The 21,340-nt window shown below is 38.0% G+C and overlaps 1 long non-coding RNA gene across 1 annotated transcript in view; it reads right to left on the bottom strand.

Moving 5' to 3' along the window:
- Positions 1-217: 217 nt before the first annotated feature.
- The window catches only part of LOC124075673 (uncharacterized), a 31,176-nt gene continuing 10,053 nt past the window's right edge, over positions 218-21,340 (bottom strand). Inside the window, exons 4-5 of the long non-coding RNA XR_006846127.2 lie at positions 9,822-9,917; positions 218-2,459 (exon numbers count right to left, since the gene is read on the bottom strand). This is a non-coding gene — a long non-coding RNA (uncharacterized LOC124075673). The remainder of the gene's footprint in view (positions 2,460-9,821; positions 9,918-21,340) is intronic.

Below are 21,340 nucleotides of genomic sequence, written 5' to 3'. Positions count from 1 at the left end.
TTCCCAGGCTGGACTTGAACTTGTGATCTTCTTGCCTCACTCTTCCAAATAGCTGGGATTATAGGTATGTACCACTGTGACTGGCTTGATTATTCTGTATTAGTCTTTTGTTAATATCTCTTTCTTTCTAAGATTGGCTTAACTCTTTCATTTGCCACTAAGAGATCTTTAAAACATAAACACACAAAGAAAGAATTATACACAAGACAAATTTTTATGAAATCCTAACATTAATTTTATTGTGGAAACAAGTGTGCTCACCAAATCAAGTCAGCCACAGATAAAAATTTCCTCACATAATTTATAACTAAAATTTTCTCAAATTGGGATTCTTACTACATGACAAAGTTACAACAATATGGTTTCTTTTGGACACACTAATCTTTCAACAGAGCAAGAATTCACAGGAACTGAAAGCTAAAACACATTGGATATGATTTTGCATTTTTTTTACATAACATTACTTTTTCAAAAGAAGGACTCTGTATGCTTTAGGAAAGAGAAAAACTATTTGTGGCTTTTTAATAGTTTCTGTCAAATATTTTACAGGTGATTCTGAGATCATCTTCATTGTGATGCGGAACTCCCGAGACTGAAAATAGAGTCAGTTGTCTTCCTAGAGGAAAAAACTGAACACCATATTCATCAGGGCAGAGAGCCAGAGGGGGTAAAATATACATTACCAGTATATAAGCAACCACATAGATCAACACTCCACTCAACTCAATTTCCTTCCTCAGAGAATGTTATAGTTGTGGAACTGCATTCAATTCTTCTGAAATCTCTGGTAAACAAAACCCATTTCCTTTACAAGAATAAAGAAACAAGAGATTGACATTTGTTGAGGTTTTGACAATTGCTATCACTGTACAAAGCACTATTTTCCAATTAAATATTTAGTACAAATGTATGAAGTAAGTCATATTCTCCTTATTGTAAAGATAAGCAGTCTGAGGTCCACTTATTTATTAACTACTATGGTGGACAAAGTCTCTGAAAAATAAAAGAATTTTTAAAAAAATGTTCCTTCTTTAGATCCATTACTTATTTTTCCCTGCCATTGAAATAATGTTTTTATTTTACATTTTCAGATTTTTTCATCCACATCTTCAGTTTTTGATCAGGGCTAATGCAATTTCATTCCTATATATTTTCTCCAGGAATTGAAAACAGGTATTCAGGCAAGTAGTACAGGTATACTCATGTTCACAAGAGCAGGATTCACAATTCTGGATGGAAATTGTCCAGATATCCACTGATGCATGAGTGAATAAACCAGTTGTGTGTGTGTGTATTGTGTGTGTGTATACACAATGGAATGTTATTCACCAATAAAAATAAACGAAGTTCTTATATATGCTGTGATGTGGATGAATCTACAAAGCATCATGCAAAGTGAAGGAAGCTAAACACCATCACACATTCTCCATGATTCCATTTATATAAAATATCCAGAAGAGATAACTCTATAGAGATAGATTGCAGATTGGCAGTGTCCAGGGCTGTAGGTAATAGGGTAGCAAGAAAATTGTTTAATAAATAATGGAGTTTACTGTTGGAGGGATGAAATGATCCTTGGAACTCCATAGAGGTACTTGACAGTTACAGTGAACAGCTTACTTTAAAATGGTTAATTTTATGGCAAATGAATTTAATTTCAAGCTAATTTTTTTTAAAAATCAGGGCTAATACTATTATCTCCTACCTTCCCCTCACATTTGGTCTGAAGTTACTGCTGGGAATTTTCTTGTCGGGGAAAGTGATAGTGATCATACAGTTTTCAAATTCTCCCGCATTCAACTCCTCGAGCTTTTCAGCCAGCAGATGGCGCTCTGGTTTCGGCTGTCACAGAAATTGATCGCCGCACCCAAAGGACGGATTTCCATCAATGAGAAGAGGACAAACACGTGTGTTTAAACTCTTCTATTTAGTTAAATTTTTTGGATAATGCTTCTTAGTTCCCTTTAAGAAATTATTTTCAATCCAATAATGAAGTGAATATGAAGCAGTAACAGAACCGAAGTCCCTGTGAAAATAGTCGCTATGTGCCACTGAAACAGCAAGGATAGGTACAAAGCACCAGTTTTATAAGCAGATGGACCTAGATTCGAATCCATACCCCTCCAGGAGATGACTGTGTGTCCTTGAGCAAGTTCCTTAATCTGTCTGCATCTCAATTCTCTCTTCTGCAAATTGTTGATAATAATATTGTACCTATTTCTGAAGGCACTTGTGACAATTAGAACGCTGAATGCAGCAACAGGAAAGGCCGCAAGATGGCAGAATGGAGACAAGACTGGAACTGCAGTAGTCGATGAGGTGCTCAGGCAGATAAACTTTGTTCATCCTCTGCCCTGTGAACTGGCTAGGGAGGCCTTCACGGTTCTGTCAGATGGGGGTTCGCTAGTTCACATCTCAAGTTAGTGTTTTACTAAGTAATACTTAGTGATTTTCACCATCTGGGAAACAAACAAACAAACAAACAAACAAAAAAACAACCTCTTCTTCCTGCCCCAGACATATATTCATCAAACTTAATCATTCTGTTTTAGCATGATTTAGTTATAGAATTTTATAAATCGGACAAGATCTCACCTGATTTGAGGATGGGGTGCTTTTACATACAGAGAGGACACAAGGCAGGAGGAGAGAGGCCTGATGGGACAAAGAAGCCCCTTGTGTACATTGCCCGTGAAGAAAGGCTCTTTTCATAGTGTAGGGGGACCAGGGTTGAGAAATTATTTCTAGTAAAGTTGGTGGCACTGGGGTGGGATACACACACTGCACATGTGTGTCAGGGGAAAATGGTTTTTGAAGAACTTATTTTATGATTATGATTGTAAAAAAGAACACATGCTCATTGAACAACATTTAGGAATTATATAAGATGGAAAATGGCTACATGTAAGCAAAATTATAATTTCCCAGATGTTATATCTATATACATGAATAGGTAGAGGAATATGGGAGGTACACTGAGAAGCATGTGAAAGTATCAAGTGGTGTAGCTGATAAGTTTGATAATATTTAAGCAGATAAAATATCGATGTAAACTAGGAACCAGCCATCTAATTCGAATACATTTTCATGCAGGTCCATAAGCTCACATACACAAAGACAGCAATGTGGTTTGTGGCATCTAAAAACTAGAGGGAACCTGCATGTCCATCCCTGAGAAAGTAAATGAACTCATTGTGGCATATTTACCAGAACCTGTGCAAGCAGGCACATGGCTGAGCAGCACATACATATGACCTTCTGGAGCAGTGTTTCATGGGAACAAGAGCAGCAGGCATTGGGACCTCCAAAACTGCTCTATCACACTTTGGGACGGTGCACAGCAATCTAGCAGAGACAGGCGTTTAACTCTGGCAGAAGGACCCTGAACTTGGATAATGGAGTTTGAAAGCTACATAAATGAAGCTGCATTGGCCCTTTCAAAAAGCAAATTCCACCTGTATATTTTTTTTAGGAAACTCTAAACGTTTTGCTGAATAACTTATATGGAAATTTAAAAGCCCGAGAATAGCCCAAATATTCCTAAATTTTAAAAAGATAATAGCATTTGTCCAACCCGTTATGCAGGCTTCTTGTAAAAATAGAATAATTGACATTGTATGGTATAGACACGAAGTTACATTTATTGACCAACAAAACAGGGAGGGAACCCACGAAAGACAGAGTGAAAATACAGATGGCTGGGGAAGAGAATGCTATCAACTAAATGATGGTGGACAATTAGTTAGTTAAAAGGGGAAAATATAAAAGGTTGGTTCCCCATATACTTTATACAAAGATATGAAAAATTGTGCTCTCTATGTGTTATAAGAATTGTAATACATTCCGCTGTCATGTATTTAAAAAAATAAAATCAATGAAAAAAAGTTGGTTCCCCAGTTCACACCATGTATAAAAGCCAATTTCAGATGAATTAAAGATTGAAATACAAGAAATAAAAATAAAAACATTTATAAGATATGAAAGATTATACTCAGTGAGGCTGAGACCAAAAAAAAAGGCATGGCTTATTAAGAGAAAAGATTGAGACATTTGACTATATTAAAATTTTAAATATTGATTTTTAAAAGCACCAGGAAGAAAGTTAAAAGGAAATATCATAAACTTGAAGGAGATATTTATAAAACATAGAATCCTTAAGGGAATAGAATCTGGAACGTATTTTAAAAACATCTGCAAGTCAACAAGAAAAAGACAACTCAAAAGAAAAAAGTCATACTGAAGTATTTCATAAAAATAGGAATCATGAATGATAAATACACACTTGGAAAGGCATTCACCTGTATTAGTAATCACAGAAATATGGAAAACATTTGAACATCTTCATATCAAGTTAAATATTATATACCCCAAACCAAACAGTTCCACCATGGGTATCCTAGCACCCAAGAAAAAATCTTGGACATGAATAAGAACATGTATTACTATATCATTTGCATCAGCAAAATTTGAAAAACCTCCCTCAAATTTTCAATGAAAGGAAAGTGACTTATATAAATTATAAAACAATTACAGATTGAGTATTATTATAGAGTCTAAAAATGAATGAACCGTAGCTACACAAAAGCATATGGATGCATTTTAGAAACATAATTTGAAATAAAATCAGCAAATCAAGGAAGACCACAGATAGGATGATAATAAATGTTGTATCTCTCAAAACCATGCTCTATATTTTGTACATTAGCGAAACATACACTAAAAAAACTAAATTACTAAATTAAAAAATGTAAGGAAATGATGCACATAAAATTCAGGAGGAAGGTGGCATAGGGATAGGTTTGGGGAGAATTGTTACAGGAAATGATCAAGTTCTAGTCCTTCAGTCCACAGCTGAATCTAGTACTGGATTCACAGATATTCATTTTCTGACTCTGTATTTATCTTATCTAAATGTTTCTGTGTTCTTTACACATCAACTATTACATCTTTTTTTTTAAAGTTTAAGTATATTTACTAAAACAAAAATAAAATCCAAACATTTAAGTATAGCACATTTATTCAGGCATGTTATACAGTTTGGTTTTCTCCTATATTCAATTCTATTTCTTTTAATGCCTCCTTAAATAGATAAATTTTAAAAATCATGTCCTTCAGATTCTTCACTGGGAAGCATACTGTCAAAGAAAGACAAGTGGATTAGGAGTAGATTAGGAGTAGAAGCGGGAAATAAAGACCATTCCCAACTATAAGGGGACCCTGAAGAGACAGACTTTGATCTGATACTAGATAGCAAAGGGTACTTTACTCTTTGTTTGAAAAATATAACATACATAGATAAGTCCCTGTCTATAAAGGTCTGCCATTCAAACATTTTAACTTGCAACAGGACATCTCTATTGACACACAGATGTGTACATTATGGTGGAGTTTGTGTCTATTATTTACTATTACCCATAATTTAACAAAACTCATTTCAAATTCTGAGGTACTATTTTAAAAAGTGTGTCTTTGGCTAATATAGAATTTAAATTATAATTTTGTTTTAGGTACATAGTAGATTCTTTTTTTTTTTTTACTTTTGACACTTTAGCACCTTGTAATTTCTGCAAAGACCCTATAAATTTGGATCAAAATCAACACCCACAACTCTCTCTTTGGCATGACATTATTCTAAGACAGACACATTTGATCCAGTTCTTACACGATACTTTTCCAAGTGCCAGATTTCTTCAGTAGATGCTGAAGAATGAGAACATGGTTTAAAGAACACAGGCTTTACTGTTAGGATATGAACTCAAGTGTGATTTACTAACTAGCTGGGTCAAGTTACTTAACCTTTCTGAGCCTCAATTTACTCATCTGGAAAATGGAGAAAAATCATTGTATTGGTGAGGACTTTATTTATTTATTTTGTCTGAAATGCAATTTGCCTGCAGATCCAATTTAAAATAACTCACAGAACAAATATAGAAATTTCACATTGCCGGAAGGTTGGTGGTCAACATGATGAGATCCAGAATACGTTAGGTATCTTTCTCCATCCCTCTTCTCTACCAGTCTCTAAATATTCACATTCTTATACAAACAAACTCAGATCAGCTGCTGGAAAAACTAGAGTCAACTTCTTCCAGCTGTCAAGTTTAGGAGGGTAGAGAAGGAGGATAATTCTTCCACTCTACATCTGATTCATCTTTTTTAGGTCTCATACTAACTAGTAGGCCAATCATTGCCATAAGAAGGTTGGGCTCTTACAATGGAGAACAAAGGAGCAGGCATAGTGATTGACAGACCAGGACCACTTATTGTGGATAAAAAGCAGATCTTGCAGTGGTCAAAAGAGGTTTATAGACAAAAAATATCAAAGTCTACTACAACAGTAATTCCTCTAATGAGGATGTTATACAGGCTGGAAATATGAGATGAATGGTTTGCATTTGTAGAATGCATTAACTATTTGATTAAAATGATTTTTATTAAGTAAATTAATATGAAGAGATTGAAAGGGAGGAGCGTAAGATCATATTAGCATGAGGCATCTTTACAAAGTTATTTCTTGTGTAAAATTGGAAAAAATTATTACATATTCTTTACAAAGCAAATTACAGACAAAATGAAGGAAATAAATATTAGTTTATGTTTAATATAGATTTTTTTGAGAAATGAAAGCCATAATAAAATCTCCAGTGTCTTTATGTGCCCACAATAAGCTGAATGTCTCATTTTCTATCAGGAACAAAATGTGCTCAGGGGTGTGAACATGTCATGATTGCTTAGCTTAATGGGTGTGAAGTAAATGCACTCTTTTCTAGAGGGAATTTTTTTTCTAAAGATCATTGCAACATTTACAGAACTAAGCACAGTTTTATAAAATGGAGTGGTTGGAAGTGACCTGAAAAGTTCATCAAATCTTTGCTATGGCTTTAGAATGACAATCAAAACTCTCCAGGGAAATAACTATATTGAAATAGATTTTTTTTAATGCCTTCTAGGGAGAGCCTCTCTGGGGAGTTTAGGTTTCACACAATAAATCAAATCCACCTTCACCTCTTCCCTTCAGGCTGCCAGAAAATAATTGGATTACACCATCTCTCCCAAGGCAGTGGTTCTCAAACTAGGTTATTTATCAGAACACTTGGGAAAGCTTGTAAAATACAGATTTCCAGTCCACTCCACATGTACTGAAGCAGGACCCAGGATTTAGTATTGTTTTAAATCTTCCCCCAGGTATCTTTCTGTAGCCACTTTGATCCATGTGCTGGCCTTGGGGAAGCCCAGAGTTCAGGACCAAGGAGATATTTAATCATGACTCTAAGATGTCATTGTAAAAGAAGTGTGCCTCCTATTGTAGCAAACACTGGGAGAGAAACATTACGGTAGCTGTTTTAATTTTTGATGCTCAAACTATATGTAGGAAGTTTTCAACTCTTGACATTTCCCTAATTTTCCTTTCAGAATATTGATGTTACTATTCTGGGTACTGACTGTTAAAAATATTAAATCATATCTAGTTCTAAAGCTTTGCAGGCTTTAGGTTTCCTACTATATGCTCTGGATGTTGGAAAGTGCTAGGAAAAAATATGAGATCATGATGAGGAGAAAGAATAAGCAGACAACCTGTTTTCATTTCATAGCAGAATTTTCTGAATTTATTAAGAGCAGCTCCCATTTTTTCTGAAAAAGTTTACCAGCTCACAGCAAAATGATGAACTATCATGAATTTATTAAAAACATGATTGTGAAAAATTTTAAAGAGATCAGAGATCAGGAAAAGGTTTCCACTCTGCTCTTTCCTGCTTATATCACATCATAAACATTTTCCATGTAGTTGTAATTCTTCACATATATGTTGGCATGGATAAGATATCTATGCATATACATACATACAATCTGTAAATAAATGCACCAAAGTACATGCTAGCATATCAGCAGTAGTGGGATTATAGATAACTTTAACTTCATTTTTGTGTTTTTCAACTTTTCTATAAAAAGATACATAAATTTAAAAATTTAAAAGATATATATAATTTAAAAATAAATATATAAAAATTTTTAAAAAGTGAAAAATATGCACATTCTGACATGTATTTTATATACTTTAGAAAGAGTAATTGGTTTGGCATTCTTTCCCAAGTTTAGTAAAACAAAGAAAGCATAAAATAGCTTATACATAGAAAAATAAAGTATGAACCTGCACCTAATAAGAAGTTGCCAGAAGAAATAAGGCAGGGTCTCTCATTTATCTATTTCTAACTAATTTATATGCCTTAACTCAGCCTCCTTTAGTAACTTTCTAATGTTTCCAAAAGGATATATTACTTTTATGAATGAGAAAAACACTATTTAAGTAAACTCAAAAGTGTAACCTCTCCTTTAGAAGCAACTATTTCACATTGGATTATTCTGTTACTAGAGATAAAAAAAAAAAAGAGTTACTTTTTGTTTTGTATCTCTTGGTATGATTTTTACATTTTGAGTTTTCTTTATCATAGACTTCCTCTCTTTAGGACGTTGGCACAGTTTTACTGGCTCTACTCCAGAATTTAAATCTATGTCAGATATGGAATGTTATCCATCTTCTCAGCCCTGGACCATCTCCTAAGGGCGTGAGTTTCTAACTCCCCACTTGCCTGAGAGGCAAAGGGTAGCTCTTGTTCCTCATGTTCAGTCAGCAGCCTTAATGCATCTAACCTCTGTATGTCCAATGAACTAATGGCTTAGAACTCTGCCACTGGCAACTCTTCATATGCCTGGATTCACAGGTGGTGCCCCAAGAAAGGCACAGCCAAATGGGAGGTACTTATTACCACACCCAGGGGGAGTTTCTTCATCATCATCCCCATCACCTTCCGTTTTGCACACTGCTTCATTTCGACTAAGAATAGTACCTGGCCATGCTGGACACTCAAAAACATTTGCTAATGAATGAATGTGTCAACGAATCACATGGATATTTGACATAGAGAATAGAGAAATGTGCTCTCTTGGCAAAGTCTGTTTTCATGATTTCATCCAGTGACTCACCTGGGAAGACAGGTTCGCTCATATGAACCAACCACCACTTCCTTTTATCTTTTCTTTTCCTTTTTGGAAACAGGATCTCACTAAATTGCTCAAGCTGGTCTGGAATTTGCAGTCCTCTTGCCTACCTCTCCAGAGTTGCTGGGATTTCAGGCTTGTGTGGAAGGCCATCCTCGCATGTGATTCGAGTTACCTCCCTGGCTGGGCAAGAGGCACTTAGACACATCTTTGTGTCCAGAGCTTTCCCCACCCTTCTCAGGTCCGAGGGCTTGTCTGTGTGGAGGCTTTCTGGCCACAAGCCCTGAAGACCCAATCATCGCACCTGATCTTGGGACACTGCTCCCCTTAATCTTCATTGGATGGGATTTTCCCCAGAATTTTTTGTTCCCCAATAAAAGTTCACTCCCTGGCATGTTCTCTCTCTCTCTCTCTCTCTCTCTCTCTCTCTCTCTCTCTCTCTCTCTCTCTCTCTCTCTCCTCTTCAGTAAACCTCGCTACTCTAATAGGTAGCTTGAGGCCGGAGGTAGGAGAAGCCATCCTGGAGCTGGTTTAAAGGTAATTAGAACCTGTCTCTTTAATTCAAACTCCCTTTTGGATTTCTCACGTAGCTGAACCTTCATTTATGAAGCCTGTGCTGGCCGCAGGCTAAAGGCATGCATCATAGCATCCGGTTCTAAATGCTCTTTAAGTGACTACTCTGGCACTTACCAGCTAACAGAAGAGAAAAAAAGGTGCATCATGGAAAAGATAACCACAATAGGCAGATGGGTAAACAGAAATTGTCCAGGTGGTAGATACTTCAGATGTGTGGAAAAGGAAATGATTGGCTCAACAGGACTCACTGTGGTCACCCCCTGGAGCATCTGGGACCTTTGGCTCCTCTGCACCTCAGACCAGCTTCCAGCTTCAGGCCAACAGAGAAGAGCTTCAAGCTGCAACTTGGAACAAAGAGTAGATAGATGTCTATTTATCTGAGAGCAGCATCCTACCCACATTCCAGGAATGACAGAACAACATGAGAGTGAGAAACAGCTTCCAGTGCTAGAGAAAACCAAGTTCCTTGCACTTGATCACATCGACATGAATGATCTGCTTGGACTAACTATAATCAGGTTTTTTAAACATCTCCTAGTCCCACCAGTTTACTTTCTTGTTTTTACTTTCTTGTTTTTACTTTTCTCATCAACCCTATCTTCCCCATCCCCTAGGTGACATCTGATTACTCTGGCCTTCCTTCAGCAGGAATCTTTCTAGGTCAGTTTAGCCAGAACCTTCTTTTCCCTCCATGATTCCTGCCAGTGATTTTTCCATGCATGGACCCCTCACCCTGCTCCTTAGTGATAAATTCCTACTGCTCACACCACATTCAGAGTTGAGACCAATCTCTTTCTCTGTACTGGGTACATAGGTGGCTGTTATATAACTTTCTGCACTTCTTAATTATTTGAAAATGTTTCACATTTATAAAATACAAATAAAATAAAATTTAAAGTAAGGTCTACACCATTCTAAATTCTACCTTGGAATCCAAACTCATCTCTTCATCCTTCTATCAAAGTTTCCAGAACAGAATAAGTAATTTCTGATTACAAATCTTATTGCAGTCCTTAGCATGAAATTTTTTTTTTTCTCTTGGCTTGTCTGAGTCCCATCCTTTTCATGAGACTCAATTTAAATTTCATCCCATATAAAAAAAAACATGTTAGTTGTTCTTATTCCTCATTAAGAAATGAGTTGGTGTGGTATATATACACAATGAAATATTAATGAGCCTTCAAGAAGAATGAATTATGGCATTTGCCTGTAAATGGATGCAACTGGAAAATATTATGCTAAGTGAAATAAGCCAATCCCAAAGAACCAAATGGTCAAAGTTTTCTCTGATATGGAGATGCTAATACACAATAATGGGACAAAAATAGAGATTTTTTGGACTAGACAAAGGGGAGTGAAAGGAAGGAAAGGAGTATGAGGGTAGGAATGATAGTAGAATGAATTATACATTATTACCTTATCTGCATATATGATTATATGATCTGTATAACTCCACATCATGTACAACCAGGGGAACAAGAAGTTATACTTCATTTATATACGATGTGTCAAATGCATTCTACTGTTACATATAACTAAGTAGAATAAATTAAGAAATATATTTTAAAAAAGAGATGTGTTTGGATTCCAAGGTAGAATTTAGACTGTACGGACCTTGCTTTAAATTTCATTTTATTTGCATTTTATAAATATGAAACATTTCCAACTAATTAAGTGTAGAAAGTTATATAACAGCCATCTACTCACCCACCACAAACTTTAAACAGATGTTAAATTTGGAATACTTGCTTGATTATTGGCATTCTTTAATGACATGATTTTGAATTTGGATTCTGTAGGCCTGACCTGGGCATTTTAAGCTGGAGGTGAGCATCAAGTTAAAGGGATAACAGGATACCATGGAATTAGCATGAGACATTTTCTTGGATTGAATTATACTCAGAGATTGGAGAGATCAGAAAAAGAGAAGTATAAAATAGAAATAATTTTAAAATATCTTGACATTCTTAAATAGTAATACATTAAGGAGGCAAATGAAAAACGGATGTAAATTTTTAAGTTAAAATATGAACAATCAAAAGCTTCACCTGCTGCATCTACCCGAGGGACTGCATTTTCAGAACCCTGCCCCTCCATCTCCACAGGGGTACATAGTTTTCTCTCTTTGCTGTTTGGAATGTTTATGTGAAGAATATATGAAATGTTCTCCTCCAAGCCACAAGGACCCACTAAAGTTTGACATGGAGCTTGATATTTTTAAATACTGAAATTATTCTTGTCAATTTTCATCTCTGTGACCAGAACACCTTAGGAAACAACTTAAAGAAAGATTTGTTTTGGCTCATAATTTCAGAGGTTTCAGTTTGCTGGCTCCATTGATTTGGGCCTTAGGCCAGCAGAGCGTCATGGCGGAAGGTATGGCAAAGGTAAGCTGCTCACCTTATGGCAACCAGAAAGCACAGAAAGAAAGAAAAGAACTGGGGATAATTTAATCTCCAAGGGCATGCTCCCAAGGACCTACTCCCTCCAACCAGGTTCTACCTCCCACATTTCTGCCATTTCTCAATGATGCATTCAGCTGTGAAGCTCTCAATGGATTAATCCCCTGATGAGGTCAGAATCCTCAGCGTCCAGTCACTTCCCCCAAATCCTGACCTCTACACATGGACATGGTTGCATTGAGAAGCAATGAACTTTTGGGGAACATTCCATATCCAAAACATAACAATACTGCTTTTAGCTTACGTTAACCACTATCAATTAAAATAAGCTATTAACCTTAGTGTCAGTTGAAGTTTCTCTTCTAAGAGGCATTCTTTCAGGGATTTAAAAAAAAAAAAAACAACTGGAATGATCCAGTAAAGAAGAGAAAGAGAAGATGAAGGACCAACTTTAAGAGAATTAGGGGAATCTGAGTGTGGGGGCACACAACTGAAACCCCAGGAACTCAGGAGGCGGAAGCAGGAGGATTACAAGTTCAAGGTCAACCTCAGCAACTTAGCGAGGCCCTACGCAACTTAGAGAGAACCTGTCTCTAAATAAAATATAAAAGGGGCTGGGGATGTGGCTCACTGATTAAACGCTCTGGGGTTAAATCCTCAATACAAAAAAAAAAAATAGTGAGAAACAAAGTTTAGGATATACGAGGAATAAGAGCCCACTTATACAAGAAACACAAGGATGACTCGTCTTGTAGTGTGGTTCACATTCATTTCTCACATTCACATTCACTTCCCCTGCTAAGTGACAATCCAAGATGCTCACAGTGACTCTTGCTCCTCAATAAAGAAGATAAAATGTGTGAGGGCAAACCTGAAGGGAAAGCTTTGCATGCTAAAATAGAATATATTGAACTGAGTTAGTGGGGAACAATTTTTGTGACGAGGAGACACATATTACATAAACGTCTATGATCCAATTTATAACAAACGAAAAAGCTCAAAAGTTGATCACCTACAGCATCTTAAGGAAACCAGTTTGTATTGAACTGACCTTTTTGTAAATTTCACTGCCAGGCCTATTTTGAGGCTGTACTGTTACCTACTGACTTCAGCTTTTATCACCCTTACCTACAACATCTTGGCACCTGTATAAATCATATGATTGATCCTACTTGGAGATAAGCCATAATTTCTGTTTTATACTACATATTAAAGTAAAAAATTCTCCCTGCCCCTGCTGAATAACATGATGGCCACCTTTAGTCCTACTGCTCAGGACAGCCCTCAATTCCTTGGTTTGTATTCCAGATCACATATGTGCTTCCCAAGATTTTCCTTTTTTAGAGGTTGATCTGCTTTCCTGCTATTGATGCATCTGCCAGCACTTGTGAGAATCTCCTTCCCGCAGCCGAGAAATCTCTTTTGAAAATCAGTTAATAACTAAATTACTGAGATGATGGATTAATAAGGTGAGCGTCTCATGAAAATCATTTCTGTGGCAGATTAAATGTGATGAGGACTTAATGCTAGATCAAATTCCAGTTATGGATCAAATGATGAGTAATTTAGCAAAAAGAAAAAAACCAATTCATCATCATTATAATTTTTAGTAACTCAGTAATAATCACTTTATTATGTCACACATGGTGAAAGGCAGAATAATAACCCACTCTAATTCCCAGACTTCTGACTATATTACTGATGTGGCAAAAGGACTTGCAGATGTGATGAAGTTTATGAACCTTGAGATAGGGTGAGAATCCTGGATTATCCACAAGGGCCAAAATTGGAAAGCCTTTTCCAGTGGTCAGAGACACTGAACAACCAAAAAAGAGGGAGATAAAACAGTATCTGACTCTGAAGGGGGAGGAGGTGTACCACGAGCCTATAAATGTGAGTGGCGTCTAGAAGTTGCAAAAGGTAAATAGACTTCTCCCTAGAACCTCCAGGAGGAACACAGCCCCACCAATGCCCATCGATGCCTTGACTTTAGCCCAGTGAAACCCATATTGAATTTCTGGAATACTGAAACTATAAGTTAATAAATTCCTGTTATGTAAACCACTACCTTAGGATAATTTGTTCCAGCAGCAGTAGAAAACTAATATGCATTTTGAATAATTTTCTTACTTAGGCTCTGTTCTCTTATACAAATTCTGCCTAGTGGTTTTTAAAATCTTACTAAAAATTACATATTTCATTTAAGTAGGATATTTAGCATGTAAGGTAGGCAGACTCACACTTATTAGATGAGAATACAGGCCAGATTATAAAGTTCCTTGTTCAAGGTTAAAGCTGGAAGGTAATGGATGTCAAATCTCATCTTCTGTCTTTTTTTTTTTTATGACACTAAACCTGTCACTAATATTATTGCATCTGACCCTCATACCAACATATTTAGGCGAAAAGAGTAGAAGCAGATACTGTTACCTTTATTTTATGGATGCAAAATTTCCTATTTCATAGCAGTTAAGTCATTTTTAGTGGATAGAAGAAGCGCTCCTCATTTTATTTTTTTTGGGGGGGTACTGGGGATTGAACTCAGGGGCACACAACTACTGAGCCACATCCCCAGCCCTATTTTGTATTTTTGTATATGGAAAGGGTCTCACTAAGTTACTTAGTGCCTCACTTTTGCTCAGGCTGTTTTGAACTTGTAATCCTCCTGCCTCAGCCTCCTGAGCTGCTGGGATTACAGGTTTGCACCACCACACCTGGCTAGCTCCTACTTTTAACTCATAATCCAATGCTATTTCCAACTTGTGTGTCACCAATAAGACACAATGTGTATACCTAGAATAAAATATGAAGGGTATTTAAAAGAGGGAAGAATACAGGCTTTAGATAAAAGCAAACTTGATTTATAGCAGAAGTAGCTTATAACAAGTGGGTTTACTTTCTTGAATCTCAGTTTTGTCATTTGTCAAATGCAAGTAATAATGCCTACTTGATACAGTTTATTGAAAGAATATTTTCAGTTCCTAATGGAAATATTGTATTTAAATGCAGTTCCTGAAATAAGTGCATACATAGGCATCTCGTCAGGGTATCATGTCAGTTTCATGACTGCTTTGTGTTCCTCTTTACAGATAAATGGAATCCACATTTCAATCAGTCAGAAGTCACTAAATCTTGGCTTTAATCAAACTAATAAAAATCCAACTTAAGAAAGAGTTAAAAGGAAAGCAAGATGCCCCCTTCACTGTATGAATGAATTAATTTGTAGTGGTTCCTTTGCCTTCTCAGGCCCCAAAAGAAAACTTTCATGAATGTGAAGGCTGGACTTAGTTTTCCGGACTTCTATTAGAGACAAAAGAGAAGATGACCCTTGACCGCAATGAACCCGCCTGAAAGAAATTGCAATCATGTTCAAATCTGCCTTCTTTGTAGCGTTTCCATGAAATCTAAATTAATGGGAACCCAGTGCCCCCAACCGAGTGGCTCTGAGCACAGAGCCACTGAGATGCTGGAAAAATCCATCCACGATCATCTAAAATACAGTCATCCTTATAACTCGAGAAGGAACTTCTGCAGTTCAGCACAAACCTATTCTATCTATAGATAGATACAGCATCATAGAAGTAAAAGGCTTTCTTTTTTAATATTTATTTTTTAGTTGTAGTTGGACACAATACCTTTATTTTATTTATTTTTATGTGGTGCCGAGGATCAAACCCAGGGCCTCGCATGTGCTAGGCACACACTCTACTGCCAAGACACAACCCCAGCTCAGTAAAAGTATCCTTAAAAATATTAATAAGAAATGAGATACAGATTGTGTTTTATTATAAAGTTCCAATTATTTTGGAGTGTTCACTGCATTCTTATAATAAAGAATGGTAATATTACTTAAAGTCATTTTGAAGGAAAAAAAATTATCAAAAAATCATTCTTCACAGAGACTATTTCAAATACTGAGAAATAAATTATTTTATGAAGAACTATTCAAAAGCCTTTCTTACTCGATGACTTTTTTTTCTGTGATAGATATTGAAGGGAAATTAGGAAACACATGGTTATTTTAGTGCCTTCTGTGCCTGACTCATGACATGCAGCTTGTATTCTTCCTTCCCATTAAAGACTGGGAATAAGATGTTAAAAGAGGCACAGTGATCACTCTGCCAACCACTTCTCAAGTCCTGGGTCCTCATGACATGTCTTTATACCATGGAAAGTGGACAAGAAAAGCACATAAGCAAAGTTTCCTAACTAAAATGAACCCAACCCTAAAATGGAGGACTCGGAGTTAGAAGCTTTGGCTCTCATTGAGTTTTTCACCTGAGCATCCTAAAAGCTATTTTAATTCAACAGGCCCCAAACTACACTCAGCGTCCCCCTCTCTCAAGCTGTGCTTCCTCCGGTTTTTCCCTTCTCAGTGGTAGCCATCCCATCTCTTCTTCCTCCTAGTTGTGATCACAGGAGTTGGCATTTGCCTTTCTTCCAATCCCTCCTCACAGCTGGAGAATTACTGTGTCCTAATAAGTCCCACCCCCAATAGCCCTTAACTTCAGAAAAATATCACCACCTATGCCTCTGCCCAGGTGCGCAATTTCTGTTACTTTCAAAAGGTAAAGGATTTCTTAGCTCATCCCATGTTCTGTTCTTAAATATCACTCACGAGACGCCTGCGCACAAAACGGTCCTGCTGTATCTCAACCCCTATGAGATGAAGACCACACACTGTAGCATGGTGTGCAATACCTTTCTTGCTTGGATCCTCACCAGAGAGCTTAGCTTCTGCCAGCTCTGCACAGGTGCCAGCACATGGCCTTGGATGTTTGCCTCTGGACATGCTCATTTACAACTCTGCACTCTGTATCTACCATGCTTACCGATAAAATTAACATCTTGACCTCTCTCAGGAAAATCCTGCTTGTTCTTTCAAGGGTTCCCTTCAGATGCGCTTCTCTGAGAAACCCACTTGGCTACAGAGGGATGCCTCTCGGCCTATAAGGATCTGATCTGCTCCATGTGTGGTAAATTTACCCATCCATCTTCCTCACCATATGCCAAGCACCTTAAGGGCTTCTCCGTTATCACAGGGTGTGGAATGTGGTGAGCATTCAGGTATTGCTCTCGGGATGAATGAGTGGATTTAGGTTAACTTTTCCCCTTGTCTAATGGGGTAATTTAGCTCCAAGGAGCTTAAGCAAGTTGCCCAAGGACACATAGCTGGCAAATACAAGAGCCAATAAAAGCAGACAGGAAGGGCCTCCAGATAGCAGCCTAGTAATCACTCTCTGCTGCCAGCTGCTTTCCTATTCAACACAACCATGTCCTGAGGCAACATCGTTCCCCAAGTTTCCTATCTTTATTAGGAGGCTTTTATTCTTGGCTTGATTCACTCTTGTGCTGCCAACACCTTCATTCTCCCATGAGGAGCTACCTCTTATATGTTCCCAAAGTATGTATTTAGAATGAGGCTGGCCCTGTCCCCTGATTTCAAGAGAAGCCACCTAGGACTTCCCAAGGAGACTGCAGCATCCCTCTGGGTACATCAGAGTCAATGTCAGTCCAGGGCTGGCTAAAACTTTTGAGAGAGGCTCTCCTTCCACTGGGCTTATAAAGCAGAACTGAGAAAAGAGGCACTTTGAGAAAGAAGTCAAAAGGTAAAAACAAAGTTGGGAGATTTCTAAGGACATTGAACACCTTTGGCCTATTGTTCCATGTGCCAGGATGGGTGGCTGTGTAATGTGCTGGCTTGGCTAAGAGGTAATCTAGCTCCCAGTATACCCTCTGCTATAAATTTCCGGTTAGACTGGAAAACAAGACATTTTGCATGAGAGTTAGAAGGTGGAGATGAAAATAGCTGCATTGCTTTTACCCACGAAAGGGCCACACAGGGGCAGAAGGCAGCATAGCAGTGCAAGCATCTTGCTGGTTACCTGCTCACTTGTCTGGGTGAGGCGTCCAGGTTTGCATCAACTTCACTTTGACTCAGATTTCCTTAGTTTATCAACTCCTAGAAAGGTGTAAGTTTAGCTTCATGAAAAAAAAAAAAGTGCCAGTTTCCCTTCTGCAGAAAGAAGTTAACATGGTCAGGAGGTGGAAAGAGGTTCCAGTCCCATCCTCCTAGACTTCATGTTCAAGCATGTCAATATTTCTTCACTCTTACCCACTTTGCCTCCAGCTTCCCTGGGAAACAAAGAGAGCAGTTTGATAAAGACTAGTCAGCCATCTTTTGTAATTGCATAGGTCAAAGTCTCGTAATAAATCACTTTGTGCTTGTGTGTGTGTGTGCACGTGCACACCTTTTAAACTGGTTAAACCCTTCTCTGATTGGACTCTAACAGAAACATAGTACTATCCCTGGACTTTTTCATTACCCAATTGATGTTTAATTAGTGTGTATTTGGTCTCTATCACTTGCCACTAATTTTAGGATTAATATGCAGATTTATCACATCTTGACTAAACTTGATATCCTGAGGCCAGAATCTGTCCTTCACTCATCCTAAATACTCAGCACCCATCAGAATGCTAGGTACGTAGCAGACACTTGAGAAACACATGCTGAATGAATTGACAACAAATGGCTACAGAACAAAAATGCCTTCCTGGGACCATAATGATAAAGCCTTTCACAATGTGAATGATGTGGAAGATGAAAAGCAGAATGAGAGGGAACCCCGGGCCCCTGGAGAAAGCTATGAAGATCCCGAGTCTGAGGAGCAGCTGAGCCGTCCACCTGGCAGCCTGCGAGGAGGCTGCACATGTCTGACATCTCATGTTCGCCACTAGCACAACAGGTGTCCCAGGGCAGACAGCCCTCGCACGGAAGTGAGCTTCCTGTCACTGCTGACAGGGATTCGCAAAATGTGCATGAGAGAAGTGGTGCAGGAAGAGATTTTTTTTTTTCTAAGCAGAAAATCTGAAAGCATATCAGGTTCCTAGAAAAGGAAGCTTCTGAGAAAGGTGATTTCACAGTAGGAAACCCTATGACTCATCTAAAGAATTTATATCTGAGGTAAAATGTAAGTGTTAACTGTTCTTTGTGCTTGCCTAGAATAATAGATCCGAAGGAAATGTAAGTGGTTTATGGAAACCACAAAGACAGAAATTTCTGAACAGAAATTTTTAGAAGGGTTTGTCTGATTTTCAGTGAATCAGGCAATTATCCAGTTTATTTCCAAGTAAAAGCCTGCACAGAGAAAAAACAGGAGATATGCTATTGAATATTAAGTCCAAATGGTGGGGGTGTAACAGCCTGATAGTGACCCCCAAAGATATCCAAGACCCAATCCTGGAACTTGTGAATATTACCTTATATAGAGGTATGATTAAGGATTTTGGATGAGAAGAGTATTCTGGGTTATCCAGCTGGGCCCTAAATGCAATCACAAGTGGCATTGGCAGAGGGAGATGTGACCCCCGCCCCTTGGGGGGGCTGGCACAGCAGTGGCCCTACCAACACCTTGTTTTTTTAGCTTCTTGAAACCCATTTTTTACTTCTAATCTTCAGAACTGCAAGAAAATAAAATGTGATCAGAAATCATCATGTTCATGGTGATTTGTTACAGCAGCCTCAGCACCTTAATAGAAGGGACCAAGCCACAAAGATGCAGCTTCCTGGATGTAGGCTAAAGGGAACAGAGCCACACACCAGCCTCTAGTCTGTAAGATCCAATAAGGACCAGTGGGCCCAAACTGGCTCCATACCCCCCAAAGTGTGCCTTTTTCACACGCAGAATTTTCTGGAATGTCTCTAAAAATCCTCCCCCATCTATATTAAGCATCAGAGAAATCTCTCCTGGATTCACTGCCACCTACTCTCCCAAACTTGTTCTGGTGTCCTTGGCATTTGTTCCACTGACTCTTTGGCTCCTTCTAGCAGACACTTCATTTAGACACCTCAGTGATTTCTTTCCCTGGCTCTACCTTGGGATCCTACCTTTAAGGCAAACATTGGCCATATGCCTTATGATCCATGTGCCTGAGCAGCTTTGTTTTCACATCCAGCCCCATTTCATGGAATCCCAAGTGGAATTAGTGGTGCAGGTCATCTTACTTTCCAACAAGGAAAGTGTAGTGGAAGAGAAGAAAATTATCCCTGGAGCTGGGGTGAGGCCTAATTTGGGATCCTGGCTCCACCTCTTTCTAGTATGTACCATTAGCTTTCTCAAAAGTCAGGTTTTTGTTGTTTGTTTTCCCCTATAAACTGGACATACTACTGTCTTCATGGGGTTTCTGTGAAGATCAGAGATGATGTATAGAAATTTAGCATAGTGCTCAGCACATACTAGATGCTCAATAGAAATGTATTAGAAATCAAGTCAGTGGTCATTTTTATTCTTTCAGTTAATATTATCTTTTCTGTGACTGTGGTCTCTGTAACATAGCCCCTTCCCTGATTATATATCTTACCTAAAAAAAGTCTCCACTTAGGTCTCTTGAATATAACTCTTTGCCCTCATAAGGATCACCCCAAGCTACATATCAGTGAATCAGAACAGATGTCAAACACCAATTCAGGTTTCTTGTCTGATCATCTGAGTGTACCAGGAGAGAGTTTTACAGAGTTAGAGACAATGGATTCAAACTCCAGATGTTGCTACTTTCTACTTATGGCTTTTCACAAAATTATTTCTCTTCTTTGTGTTTCAGATACCTCATTGTAAAACGGGGATAATATCAGTGACCAGCAAAGTCATAGAAAATTGTGGAAAACTGATACTCCTCAAGACAGTATGTCCAAATAAAAAAAAAAGAAAAAAGAAAAATGTTCTACCTCAATGATCATCAGTGCAACATACAATAAAACACCACTGTGCACCCAGCAGAATGGCTAAAATAAAGATGACTAACAATTTTGAGTCTTGGTGAAGAAGTAGAACTGGGACTTTCCTACATTGAAAATGAGTACAACACTGTTCTTGGACAGAGGCAGGAGCAGTCCTTCTGGCCCTGCCTCACCCCATGGAGTAAAAGAATCCATGCAGCCTAAGAGCATGCTCACTCAGAACACATCCCTGCTCCTTCCCAGGACTACAGTCCAGACAGTTAGGTCTCCAGAATTTCTTATCTAAATAGACCTCTTGCCCAGGCCCATTTTTGCAAAAGCAGACCTGGGTGTAAACCTTGTCCCAAGGGATGACCAAAGAGTGATCATACAGACAAGTACTGCAGATGCATGTTAGATTTGTTGCAATGCAAGGAAAGAAGAACAGCAGACTTCGGATGAGGAGATAGGGATGGCTGTCCCCATGCTGCCCCTGAGAATAATTGGCAAAATCACTATGAACAATGGCTGGAGTATATCTGCAAAAGCTGAAAAGTAATTTCATTAATATATAACCCACAAAAATTCAAAACTATGCAAAACTAGGGTTACATAAATCAAGATAGTGATTAATCCTGGGGAGGTT

Source organism: Marmota monax, unplaced genomic scaffold (assembly GCF_021218885.2).
Source record: "Marmota monax isolate L192 unplaced genomic scaffold, Marmota_monax_Labrador192_F-V1.1 WCK01_AAM20220418_F8-fsc00036, whole genome shotgun sequence".
Classification (NCBI taxonomy): Eukaryota; Metazoa; Chordata; class Mammalia; order Rodentia; family Sciuridae; genus Marmota; species Marmota monax.
The sequence above is the reverse complement of the archived record's forward strand: the minus strand, read 5'-3'. Positions and strand labels throughout refer to the sequence as shown.